Source organism: Podarcis pityusensis (genome assembly GCF_964106645.2).
Source record: "Podarcis pityusensis genome assembly, chromosome: Z".
Taxonomy (NCBI): domain Eukaryota; kingdom Metazoa; phylum Chordata; class Lepidosauria; order Squamata; family Lacertidae; genus Podarcis; species Podarcis pityusensis.
In genome coordinates this window covers 10,456,451-10,470,715 of record NC_138044.1, presented here as the reverse complement: position 1 = coordinate 10,470,715, position 14,265 = coordinate 10,456,451, and the positions used below count along the sequence as shown (strand labels likewise).

General features: G+C 42.5%; 1 protein-coding gene across 1 annotated transcript in view; it reads left to right on the top strand.

Annotated features, from left to right (window-relative positions):
* The first annotated feature begins 3,365 nt into the window (after positions 1–3,365).
* RAB14 (RAB14, member RAS oncogene family) overlaps positions 3,366–14,265 on the top strand; it is a 35,062-nt gene continuing 24,162 nt past the window's right edge. The window contains exon 1 of the mRNA XM_080991023.1: positions 3,366–3,679. The gene's annotated coding sequence lies outside the window, so the exon portion shown is untranslated. The remainder of the gene's footprint in view (positions 3,680–14,265) is intronic.

Here is a 14,265-nt window from a genome sequence, read left to right as displayed (position 1 = left end):
AAATCACAAAAGTCACAAAAGTGATTGTACTGATTTTGGTAGTGGGCTGCATGTGCATGATATCTGCTGGAGGGGCAACCCCCCCAACTTATACATAAATTCCTGCAACACCATCAAAAAGGGTGCTGGTAAGGAGGTTATTTAAGACTAGAGTCTAACATAATTGAATTGCTTCACTGCTTAGTCAAGAAGATTATTGCAATTGTGCCCATTGTTTACTGGAACCTGTCTCTGATAACTCACTGCTGGTCACTATTCCCACCCTGCCCCTATCTTTTAAAATACTGATTTTATTTATTTTCATGGAACAGAAGGTAAATTTTGAGAAAACAATTGTTAGCACAGTAAACAACAAACAATTTTTCCTGATAAAACTACAGACTTTTATCATACCATGTGTTACAAGTTTCATTTGATTCCTCTAAGAGATCAAGCCACATTTTCCTATGAGTACTGGGTGGATTCCTGCCACAGTCTGAACAATTTATGTATTCAATAAACATTTGCCATATGTTATAAAGTAAATATGAATTGTGTTTGCCCTTTGCTTGTCACGATTTTTGAGAATTGGGAATGCTTTGTTCTAATTTACTAGTTTGAGTTAGATAGAGTTGTCATTCTTCAGGTTTTTTTTATCAGGATGATTGGTCCATCACCACAACATACTCTTTTTGAAGGGAGCTTCAGGATTCTATTCCAACCCTGAAGAGCTTCTACCAGTCAGTGTAAACAATACTGAACTACATGGGCCAACGCTCTGACTCAATATAAGACAGCTTCCTCTGTCTCTCTCCCTCTCTGTCACCCCCAGCTCCAGCCTGGACAGTTTATATATACAGTAGTTGAATCCCTGGCAGTTGGATTTAGAGAACACCATCACCTTGCTGGTAACAAACTCCAAATTATTTTTAATATGATTTGAGCTTTTTGGTTTCCATGCTTATTCAGTATCCAGCTATAGCCTGAAACCCAAACAATACATTATGAGAAATTTGTGGCACCCCCTTCTCCCTTGCACATAGAAAATTATCAGGTCATGGAGTGGCTAGGTCAAATCACTTCACTTTGAGAGACAGCTTTCTATGTGAACTTTTTTTTGAGGGGGGAATGGAGGAATATTCATGGACCCTTTATTGGGTCCATGCACCACATAATAGCCCTTAATTCAAGGCACCGGGTCAGCAAAACCTCCTTCTTTTAATTATTTTTGAGACTGGAAGCAAGTATGAAATGGATTTTTTATCTGCCAGTTAATTAGCATCCAGAAAACAAAGACTGCTGGAGGATGAAAAAGCACTAATTAACAGGCTCCTTTTGGACTTTTTGGGGTGGAAAAAAAAGAACAAACTTGTGATGACTGGGACTGAAGAATGGGAAAACACTGCTGAGCAGATTGAGAAATAGTTGGATATTATATTGGAACACAGCTAGATGTTATCCTGGAGTGTATATTTTGAATACAGTGGTACCTTGTTTTACGAACTTAATCTGTTCTGGAAGACCATTCTTAAACCAAAACTGTTCTTAAAGTGAGGTGTGCTTTCCCTAATGAGGCCTCCCGCCGCCGGTGCCCTTCCATCGTTCAGATTCTGTTCTTAGACTGAGGTAAAGTTCTCACATCGGGACACTATTTCCAGTTTTGTGGAGTTTGTAAACCAAATCGTTCTTAAACCGGACTGTTCTTAAACCGACGTACCACTGTACTTTGAATAATCTTTATGTACATAATTGGTAGATGGAGAATTGGAAGCCCTTCTTATTTCTTATCTCTCTTCTATGAATTCTAATTCTTGTTTTCTTCTGCTAACTCTATATTTATGTTTTCTTCTTTGATGTTTCCTATTTTGGATTAATGAAGATACACACAAGAAGGTAATGGATGGAAGATAAAGGGCCCTGCATGAGGGACAGGGTAAAGAGGATCTTTGAAGGTGGGAGGCTGGGGAGAAAAGGGGGAAGCTCCCAAGTGGGGGCTGTGAGGGCTCACCCTTCTTGTGTGGAATAAAGGTTAAGACACAGCCTTGATAGAGGGCTTTGTATTAATTTCTACTTCATCATCATATTTCTCTTATTCTCTCTGCTTTATTTTAATTTAGCTTAGTTTTGCTTTTATTGTATTCTCTGTTGAAAACTTTCAATAAAAAAAAAATCGATTTTTTTTTAAAAAAGCTGCATTCTTAGGTTGCTGTGCAGACCAGTGAGGGTGGGGACGTCTGCACATGATCCCTGTACTGTAATCTGATTTGTTTCCCTGCAATGAACTCTTCACTGAATATGTGATTTTGTAATTTTTACAGCATTCCTGTGATTGAATCTGTGTTCCTGGAGTGGTTACAAGCATTGCTGCCAATTGTTTTATTGCGTTGGGTCACCTTTTGATCTTATACTTTGTGTTGATATGCTGCTTTATAGTCCTTTTCTCGTTTCTTTATAAAATTATTATCAATTAATGGTGAAATAACCTCTGGTTGAAAACGCATGTGCGTTTCAACGTTTACCTAAAGCGGGACCAAAAAATATTAAAACTGCTAGGAGCTTGCTAAAGGCCGAAATTCAACTTGTAAAGCTGGCACTCAGGAAAAAGCTTCACCCGTTGAATTCCTGCCTACTGGGCCTCCAAATCCAGAGCGTGAGTAGAAATGTATCAACGTTCGTGGGTAAGTAGTGCAAACAACACACACACAACTTATGGGGGAGGGGCTCCTCCTCCCCCCCACAGTAGAAGAGGATGATTTTGGGGCGTGTGTGTTTGCGGAGGCTGAGGGGTCGGGATGAGGCCTTAACCAGCGAGAGGAGCCAACGAACTCTAAAGCGGAGCCGATTCAGCTCTTTAAAAACATGGTCTAAGACGCGCCCGCCCACTTCACGCGTCGTTCGCAAGAGCGCATGCTCCCAAACAATGAAAGAAAAATCCTCCCAAAGGAAACACTGAGACTCTCCTATCATTATTATTTTTTTTGCGTGCGCGCAGGCACTTGGCTGTGCGCACGCGCACACGTCGCGCCTCCCCGAAGGTCAATCTTTCTTTCTCCCCCCCCCCCAAAAACCACACCCCTAGCATTGCCCTTTTTCCGTTCCGCCTCTTCTCCCCCGGCTACTTCGATGATTGGTCCCTTTCCTGGTTATCACTGTCAACGGAACTATTTTTTTTTTGTTTGTTTCTCATTTTTATTTTCTGGGTTGGCATCAGCCGCTCGCCTGTATTCTTTCCGCCTCCTCCCCTCCCCTGCTTGGAGTGAGGCGATTTTCTGTGTGTGTGTGGCCGGTTTTTTTGCGACAGGACGTTGCGGCTCTTCTTCTCACCGCCCCCCTCCCCTCCTCCCGCCTCCCTCCGTCAGTAGTGGGCGGGGAAACCCCGTGTAAGGGGTGGCCGCCATCTTGGACAGAGTGTGTTGTGCGAGCGGATTGAAAGGAGCAGAGGAGGGGCGGTGGCGAGTGGCAGTAACAGCAGCGAGGGACGAGTGGGGGTGGGGGAGAAAGAAAGGAGAGGAGCTCGCTGCGCGCGCGCAGACACAGGCCCCCACCTCCCCACCCACAATACCCAGAGCACGCGTAAGGCGGTGGTGGGGCCGGCGCCAGACCGAGTCTCGAACCCGGAACGAGAAGGGGAGGAGACCTCCCTTGTTGCTGCCGCCACAGCCGGAACCAAGCTGCCCAGTCACCAGTCCCTCGGACCCAGGTAGGTTTGTCGAGGCCTAGCCGGGTTTCAAGGCCTCGCGCGGGGTTGCCTGGCAACCGGAGGCGGGGTGGGGGGCACTTGACCCCTCCCTCTCTTGGCTGGGTGGTGGTGAAGGGGGGCTTTTGAGGGAAGGGTCTGCGGTGAGTCTTGAGGGCGGCTAGGCCTCCTCCTCCTCCTTTGTATTGCGTGTTAGAGGCCTGCGGGTGCCCAGGCCTCCCCTCCCTGCTCACCGCTTTGCAGGTGGGCCCACCACACCCAGCTCCAGAGGAAAGGGGGAGGCCTCCGCCCGTGCAAAACCGCCGCTCACGTTTGCCTCCCTTGGAGATGTGCCCTTTTCCTCTCTCTTAACTTGGCGGGGTGGGATTGAAAGGCTCCCACCCCGATCCCTTGCCATTTCGCCCCCGCCCCTACCTGTGCATGTTTATTCGGGTGTTGCTCTTGCACAGGTGTTGCCCTCCCGGATAAGGTGGGCTGGATCCGGACTTGGTCATGTTCAGAGCAAGCCCCACCATAATCCTGCGGGGCTTCAGCATCGTTGATTTCAATTGCCAGCTTGACCTCGATGGGCCTGAGTCAGGGGGAGGATGTGAGGAAGAGCCCTGCTGGATGAGGCCAAGGGAGGCCAATGTAGCCCAGCCTCTCGTTCTCAAGGGGCTAAGGGGATGTTTATGGGAAGGCTACAAGCAGGGTCCGAGTGCAACAGCCCTCATTCCTTCTTGTCATCCCCAGCAACTGGTGTTCAGAAGCATACTTGCTCCCAAGAGTAGGGAAGGAACATAGCCATTGATAACCCTACCTTTCATAAATGTGCCTAATCCTCTTTTAAAGCCAACTCAAGAGGCCACCACTACCTCTTGAGGTGAGTATTCCATAGTTCAGCTCTGGGCTGTGTGAAGAAATGATTTTGTTCTGCTCTGTTTGGGCTTTCCCAGTACTTAAGTTCTAGTATTTTATGAAGGGAGGGAGAAAGACTTCCTCTTTTATCCATTTTCTCCACATCAGCCTTTGTAAGTATTGAAGATGCATATCCCACTGGGCTCAATGAGCCTTGTCTCCCCACACCCCCGTGCAAAAAAAGTAAGGGTTGCAGCCTAACATGGCTACTCCTGGTTTTAATAGATGCTCCTCTGTGTGGTATTTGCTTCTTGCACTACACAGATTCTAAGTTGTTGAGCCCTGTGTCTCAAATATTGATAAGTGCCTTGCAGAGTGAATAATGCTGCTACTAGGGAGTGTGGTGCTCACTCCGGGTGTATTGGTGGGTGGTCTTTATTCCCATGGAATCTAGGTGTATTGTTAAGTGTAACTGCCCTGCTAGAGGGTGGAATATGTTTGTGTGTAGCTTATATAGGCCTAATTTCTTGCAGGGGGCAAGGAGGAAAAAATATAGGGATGTGGGTGGCAGAAAAAGAGAGAGAAAGGAGTACCCCCACCAATCTTTTCTTTTTGTTGTGGCCCATTTTGGCTCTGGGTTTACCAATTGCCAGTGTACAGACTCTGGCAGATTACTTCTGAGCCCTTGACAGAAAAAAGGTTGTTCACCCATATATGGCAAACTTCTTCTTATTTGAACTCTTTATGTGGGTCTTGAGGTCAGCCCATCTCTAAGTCTAAGGGGATAATATGACAAAAATCCAATAGATGTGTACTTGATTTGTATGCAGATTAATGATGGGTGATTATTTCTATAACAATTTTGTTATATGCACCTGTAAGTGTCAGGGTGTGTCTGAGGCACATCACCATTTATGACCAGTTTGCTTGAAAAGGCATTGTGGAAAGGCCTGTTATGCAAATGCGTAAGACAGGCATTGCAGACATTGCATTCTATGTGAATGCGTGTGTGTTTCATGCATGATGTTTTAATACATGGTGATAGTCTCTGTGATAATGAGAAAAGCTTGTGTGCCTTTAATTTGCACATTTGTACAGTTATATGCACTGGGAATCTATTATGCCCGGGAACATCGTGCAAATTTCCCTTGTTTGTTATCTAGACACCCTGTGTGTCCATGCACACATGCACACAATTTATAGCTCTGTAAAAGTGCTCATTATGTGCTAGTTGTATTATGCTGGCATACAACACAGTGAAGAATGTGCATTTTATCTGTGGCTTGAATAACAAACAGAAAATGTCTGAGATAGCGTAGTTGGGCTGCAGCCCTATACCCACTCACCTGGGAGTAAGCCCAAATGAACTTAATTGGAATAGATTTGCATAGAAATGAACTGTAAAATTTGGATCTGAACTTAAAAGGGTACCAAGTGGCAGTATGTGCATCATTTACTAGTGCTCTAATTTTCACAGTTTAGGTTGTGCAATCCTTACTATATAACTAACTGTAGTAGCACTTCCTCAGTAAGAGAAATAGCAGATTAAGTGGTTCTGTTCCTTAATGTGTAGGATGAACTGGGTGCATTCCTCCCTCTCTCATACTGTATGTAAACAGTTGATCCTTAATGAGGGATAGGCTGTGCTTGTTTATACACTCACTTTTTCCTATGAGCATTCAGGGTGAATGTACCTTAAGTAAGGCTTTAATATGTATACTTTAAGTTGAAATTGACATGGCAGTCGTTCGCTAATAATGAAAAGGAATTATTATTTCATATTAGAGAGAGCAAAGTTTTGCTTTATGGCTTTGCATAGTTAGAAAAAGAGTTTAATGTTGCATGGGGAAATCCTGGAATATATTTTTCACCCTATCAGCAGTGTCTTTTAGAAAGCTTCATAGAAGGGAACTTACCAAAAAGTTTGATTTATGGTTGCTAAGGCATCCGCATTTACCCTGCTTACATGCAGTTTTTTTTCCCTTCCACTGAAATGTCTGCTTTCTAATGAAATACTCAAAAGAAATCTCATTGAACTCAGATTCTAAGAACTCATGCTTATGTGAAATCCTTTGAGTTAGTTTCAGGAACTTCAACGGACACGAAAAAGAAACAAACGGGAATTGTCATCTGTGCATCCTAGATGTGTGTGCATCCTGGAGTGGGACTGTGTGTATGTGTGAGAATAGCTTCCCCCTGTATCTGCCTTTCCATGGGATATCTGCCTTAAACTCTGCATTTTGGGGAAACCTTGTCAGATTCAATTGCTGTGCCTCCATCTTGATGTCTGTGCTTAGAAATGGAAATGACTGCATGTATTTTAATTTAGTTGGTAAGGAGCGTCTTGATTTTCACACAACACTAAGCCATAGTTTATTAAACTCTGATTTATTAAACCATGGCTTAGCAATGGTCTACCAATTAACTACAATTTGAAGCCTTTATTTGTTATTGGCTTACGAACCTAGTGTTAGGTGTAAACAGCAGGATTTTTTTGCCCATTCCACACTAGATGCTCACCTAGCTAAAGACATGAGGTAAGAGCAGTGGTAAGCCATGGTTTGTTCAATCATCTGTGGGACAACGCGTGGTTAACTTGTGCTATTAGCTAAGGCTTTAGTGAACCATGGCTTAGCATTATGTACAAATGTGGCCAGTGCTAGAGAGTTCATATTTTTTCCTATACTGATGTATGTGTTTTGGATTCATGACATTTAACATTCATAACATTTATTTGGATCATAAACTTTCTAAAAGGACAGTGGTGCTGTTACAACAGGCATACTTATGCAACGGCCATACTTTTATACAGAGTTCTTATCTAAAACTGCTTTTTTAAGCACAATTGGGAATAAATTACATTGAGCCAGTGTTAGAAACTGAGATATGAAAGCTAGGAGCTAAATGGCACCTTAAACCTAGATTATGGGCGCAACAACAGAATGTCTAGGCGTACTTTTTTAATAACAAGAATACAAAGCTAAAAATGAATGAGTGGCTGGAAGTGGGGAAGCAGAAAAGGTCCTCCTTTCCTTCCACTGCAGACAAACCCTGGATTCTCTCTGTACCCCCTTTCCTTCATATAAATATATCTTATATGAAGAGCCAGTGTGGTGTAGTGGTTAAAAGTGGTAGACTTGTAATCTGGGGAACCGGGTTCACGTCTCTGCTCCTCCATATGCAGCTGCTGGGTGACCTTGGGCTAGTCACACTTCTTTGAAGTCTCTCAGCCCCACTCACCTCACAGAGTGTTTGTTGTGGGGGAGGAAGGGAAAGGAGAATGTTAGCCACTTTGAGACTCCTTCGGGTTGTGATAAAGCGGGATATCAAATCCAAACTCTTCTTCTTCTTCTTCTTCTTCTTCTTCTTCTTCTTCTTCTTCCTCTTCCTCTTCCTCTTCCTCTTCTTCCTCTTCTTCCTCTTCTTCCTCTTCTTCTTCTTTTTGGCACCACAATTAAAGCATATTAAATGCCTATATAACTGATGGCAGAGACATCCACCTTGAGTGTCCAGTTCGCAAACCTAAGACTTAAGGGTCCTTCAATGATCCCACTCCAAAATGTGTTCTGATTTTAAGCATCACTGTTAAGAGTCTGAGGTAGATAACACTTTAACATTCACTACTTAAACCATCATAACTAACTGGCTATTATATTTCAAATTAAATGTTTTATTTGGGAGGAAGCCTCATTGAACTTGGTAGGGATTTACTTCTGAGTAACAGTGGCAATTTTAATCTGAAATCTTAGGCGTAGTACTGCACCCAGAACTCAGAAACTGCTCGTGTTCACGAAAGTCTTGTCGCAAAATGCGCCTGGAACAATGGGAGTTTCGGACGCTGCATTGAGCTTGGTAGGACTTGAATAAGAATAGAGCTGCAAGTTGATTTAAGAGTACAGTGGTACCTCGGGTTACATATGCTTCAGGTTACATACGCTTCAGGTTACAGACTCCGCTAACTCAGAAATAGTACCTTGAGTTAAGAACTATGCTTTAGGATGACAACAGAAATCGTGCAGCATTAGCGCGGTGGCAGCGAGAGGCCCCATTAGCTAAAGTTCTTCAGGTTAAGAACAGACCTCCAGAACAAATTAAGTTCTTAACCCGAGGTACCACTGTATAGGGCAGGGGTCTGCAACCTTTAAGACAAAAAGAGCCACTTGGACCCGTTTCCGAAGGAAAAAAATCTGGGAGCCGCAAAACTCGTCATTATAAAAATAACTTTTTTGTCACTTTTTTATTATTTTTTGTTTGACCCCTCAGAATTACTCCTCCTCGTAGAAATAAACGTTAAATTAACAAGTTACCTTTTTGTGTGTGTGTGTTCTTCACTCCTCTTCAAAACAGTGACCAGTGTACATGCCCCTTTTCAATGCAGTGACCAGCGTACATGCCCCTTACAATGTAGCGGGCGGGCGGGAAGGTGACGTTGGGACGGTGCGTGACTAACGCATGTACCGCCCCCATGCGACGTCACAGCCAGTACAGCGCCCGCCACAGTGGGGAGTGTCGGGGCGCACAATGCGCCTCCTCCCCTCGCTAGTATTCACCCCGGAGCCACGGCAAAGGTGTAAAAGAGCCACATGCGGCTCCGGAGCCGCGGGTTGCAGACCCCTGGTATAGGGGAACATTATTTCAAGTAATACTTGCTGCTTGAAATTTCTGAAGTTACACATTGGCCACACCCTAAGCTGCAGTTTAATGTAAAAGTATGTATTGTCCTGTGCCACTTCCATCACACAGGTTGAAGGTTCATATGCTGGAATGCTCTTTCACGTGCATTTATTCTCTCTCCCTTTCCCAGTGAAAAATAGCACGTCAGGATGAACCTAGCTTTTCTCCCAACATGCTAGTTTCTACAAAAGGAATCTCCTCCTCCATCTAACATATGATCTTCTCCTCTCCTCTCCCAAAGTGGTTTAATGCGGACACAGGCTTTACAGTCTCAAAGAGAACAGTGTCTGTGATGTGTGCACATGTTGCCAGAATCTTATGCCAAACAGAATGCAACAGATGAATGTATTCTTTCCTGAGGTGTAAGTCAGTCAAAACATTATTGCATGCTATGGGAATCTTAATTCACTTTCCTTCAACAGCTCTGATGTGTGTATCATATATATTCAGAATATATACAGCTCCTTTCAACCACTTGTCAAAGATAGTAGGAGTCTTGAAGGGCTGCAGTTTACCTGTCTTGTGTTCTCTTCTCCAGGAGTTAATGACTTCATTTGGATTTCATGGTAAACCGTGAAAGGTTTTGTTTGCTCTTGCTGCAGCTGCAGGGAGGAGCTTTCACTTACGTTTTTGATTAACCACAGTTTAGAGTCCAAACTCTAAACAGTGGTTAATCTTAACTGTGATTTGTTGGCACTACAAGCGAGTTTCATAAACAACATTTTGGTGTTGGCTTGTTATAAATCATAGTTAAGCTGGTTGCATTTGGGAGACAAATGCTAAGCTGCGCTTAATTAAAATAAAATGGAAGTGAAAGCTTCCAGATTATTCGTTGTAGCTGTGCTAGAGGGGGAAGTGCAGGAACCTAAACTTGTTCCTGTTGCAATAATAATTATATCCTGACAACCTAAAGTAGCCAAAAATAAATAAATAAATGACATTGTGTATTTATTAGCAGCCATAAGGGTACAGCACCAGGTAATAGTTAAAAATCACCTTAGGTCACGGATATTCTCCCCAAAATTCCTCAGTACAGTACAGTCACACCTCATGTTACGTTTGGTTCATGTTACATTCTTTCAGGTTATGTCCTGTGGCAACCCGGAAGTACCGGAAAGGGTTAATTCTGGGTTTCGACGCTTGTGCATGCGCACAAGTGCCGAATCGCACCGTATACCTGCGCAGATACGATGCTTCAGGTTGCGCTCTTTTCATGTTGCGAATGGGCCTCCAGAACGGATCCCGTTCACAACCAGGTGTACCACTGTAATTATAACTGTCACGACTACAGTTTTTGCACATTGTTAGGCTGTGGTCATAGTAAAATCCCCTTGAATTCAATGAGTTTCAGTCCTATTTGGTAAGGTAAGAATCCCTAGGAGTGTTAACTGGGATCAAAAATTGGACATGTTTGAGGGCTTTGTTAACACATTCAGTCAGTATTTGCTTTGTTTAGCAGTATTTGTTAATGACTGACCTGGAAACAAAAGTATTGATTTAGCCTATTAACTGAGGGTGGCTCCTCTGAAAAGGGATAGTGTTAATGTTGGTAATTAAAGGATGACCACTATCTAGGATTGCTTTGTACTAATGTTTAAAAGACAATCTTATGTATGAAACAGAATAGAGGCCCTAAGATCAATTAATGCTGATGTTCCCAAATTGTGGCTTATGAGCTTCATTCAGGTGGTCTGTGAATGTTCATAGTGATTTTCAGTTTTATTTTTATTGCTTCTGTTATTTCTTATATTGTATTTTTTGTGTTACAATTTAAATTCTGTGGAATTTTAGTTGTCATACAATAAAATGCAACATAAGAAATAAAAATCAACAAAAAATCAATTGAAAATTATACAGCATCTAGCACAACACATTAAAATTGCTACAATGTAAAACAAAAATCATTAAATGGTCTGCTAATACAACTGAGGTCCAAGGGGGATATAAGTTTGGGAGCTCCTGATTTAGTGCTTATGAATGCAACTCAGAAGTAAAAAGGTGTTTGTATGGAACAGAATATGCTTTTGAAGATTTTTCCTCTACCAAGTTATTCTGATAATCTTCAGAGTTGGTATTTTTTTGTCTTGTGAGTGACTGCTGCAAAAAGTTAACAAAACCAAGTGTCATATGATACTCCCAATACGGACTAGCCTCAGTTGGTGTCATTCATAAATACAGCAGGCTGTCATGTGTAACAATAGAACACTGACTTTGCTGTGGTATAGTGCGCATGCTCTTCAGTGCAAAATTGATGAATTCAAATCAGGTGATGGAACAGGATCTTGTGCTTAATAGCTGAAGTTTGCTCTTGGGGAAATGTCTGAGTAGAAATTGAGGATGACATAAGAGCAAACTTTGAAGTTGCTGGTTTATTATAGCTATATAGTGGTACATTGGTTCTCAAACGCCTTGGTTCCCAAACACCAAAAACCCGGAAGTAAGTGTTCTGGTTTTTGAATGTTTTCCAGAAGTTGAATGTCCGATGCGGCTGTCAGCTATTGTTTCCGGGGCGCCTGCACCACTCAGAAGCGTGCCTTGGTTTTCGAACATTTCGGAAGTTGAACAGACTTCCGGAACGGATTAAGTTTGGTTTGTTTTTGCTATTTATTTTGCATTTTTGTTTTTGAGGCTTTTTGGTTAATTTGTTTTTGTGACTGTGTGGAACCCAGTTCAGCTACTGATTAATTGATTGTGTGACTGTCAAAATGAATAAAAGCTCCTCATTCAAACAATGATTATCATCAGTGCAGGTAAGGAAAAAAGTTAATTTTAATTTTTATCATCTGCAATACAGCCTTATTTATTTTATAATACAATACAATACATTGCTTATTTCTTTCATTTTATGGATCAACAGTCTCGTTAGATTGTAAAATTCATGTTAAATTGCTGTTTTAGGGGTGGTTTTTAAGAGTCTGGAACGGATTAATCCGTTTTGCATTACTTTCTATGGGAAAGTACGCCTTGGTTTTGGAACGGACATCCGGAACGGATTAAGTTTGAGAACCAATGTACCACTGTAAGTGATCCAGCAGTTGTACATTCTAGTATTAAGTCTATGAGAGGCTATCCCATTTTAAATGATTGCTGGTACCTGCTTCCAGCATTCAAAACTCCGAGAAAAAGGAGGACCCTTTTCTGCCTCCCCACTTCCAGCCACTCTGAAGACTTGAAAAGCGACCCTCTTAAGAATATTAGAGGGGCTGGCAGGGGAAGCATGGCTTTGTTTTTTGCAGTCTTCAAATGAGGACTAGACCATATGAAAAATGAATATAAGATTTTAGCTGCAGTTCATTCATTTTCAGCTTTGTATTCTTGTTATAAAAAGTATGTCTAGACATTCCATTGGTGTGCCCATAACCTAGGTTTAAGGTGCCATTTAGCTCCTAGCTTTCAGTTTCTAACACTGCTACTTCATTCTTTTTTCCTTGACAGTTTGCAGCAAAGGAGATACTGCATTCTCCTTGGAAAATTTTAAACTTATTTCAGCAATACATTAAACTGGGAGGGGGAGAGCTTATTTAACTTGCTCATAGATCTTTTATTGCTGTAGCTCACATGAATGTGCTCCCCATGGTAACATTAGCGACAATTGAAGTTTGCCTGGGTTTCCCCTTCCACTCACAGTTGTGGTTAATTTTTTATGGGGGGGGGATGAAAGGGATGGCATGTTTAGGTGAGAGTGAAGACTTTGGTGGCTTCTTCCACCCAAATTGTACCCTTACCTCCCCCAAAAGGAGCCTTGATGGACCCCTACCCCAACCCCTTCTCCAGTAAGAGAATATACAGGTGGTATAGCGAAGGGTGGGGGGAAGATAGAGAAATAGAGGGAAGGGTAGGGTCACAGTGCTTTTTCTCTGCTCTAATCCTAACCGTGCCTACTCATGGTTAGGATTAACCAAGTCCTATTAAACATGGTGCGGCTTAATCCCATGTAAATGGGACCAGGTTGGCAACCTGGAGCCTCCATGTCTAATCACTATTGGAAGATGCTTGCAGTATGGGGGCAGAAAAGATGGTCAGTAGGCTTTGGTTCACAGTACAGTGGTACCTTGGCTTAAGAACTTAATTCATTCTGGAGGTCCGTTCTTAACCTGAAACTGTTCTTAACCTGAGGTACCACTCTAGCTAATGGGGCTTTCCACTGCCCCCGCACAATTTCTGTTCTCATCCTGAAGCAAAGTTCTTAACCTGAGGTACTATTTCTGGGTTAGCGGAGTCTGTAACCTGAAGCGCCTGTAATCTGAGGTACCACTGTATTCTCTTCTCCCCTGCCCCACCCCAAAAAGAGTCTTTTTAGCATACACAGCCTACTGCTGTCTCTATAGGAGAATGTTGGGGGTGGGCAGGTGTGGCATTTAATGCTTGTAGTACATCATAGCTGAGGAGTGATGGGTTGCATTTTGAGAGCTCCCCCCTCCAACTTAGATTCCAGATTATCCTCCATGTTCCCCCTCTTTCCATAATCAGAGTTTTCTGCGGGGTAAGCGACTTGATTTCTGTGGGGAGCTACTGGGGTGGCAGCTGCTTTTGAGCCTGCAATCATGTGATATTGACTAGTTTGTTTGTTTTTTATAAGATATTTATTAAGATTTTTTTAAAATATTACAATAAAAATGAAAAAAATAACAAAAATACAAAATAAAAATGGTTAAAAACACACAGATTTTCCATTACTTATTTTCCTTTAGCTTGTTTCCCGGACCTCCTCATACCTCCCTTTTTTGTATTCCACTTCAATCTGTTGGTTCAGCAAATCCTTACCCTCTTTAATTATCCTAATCCTTGATCTTAAAAATAATAGCATTAGATTTTTACCTATTTATAACCCTTTTTTCATATTCCCTTAAAGCATTACAGCTGGAAACCACTTAATTTCTATCCAACATCGTGATATTGACTAGTGTTTGTGTGTGTGTGTGTGTGTGTGTGTGTGTGAGAGAGAGAGAGAGAGAGAGAGAGAGAGAAGCCCCTTATCCAGGCCTTGATGCTGCTGGGTTAATGGGCCCCCACTCTGAATCTGGAATGTATAGTGGTTCTTCTTCTTGCTGCTGCTTTGGTTCAGCAGCAGAGCATCT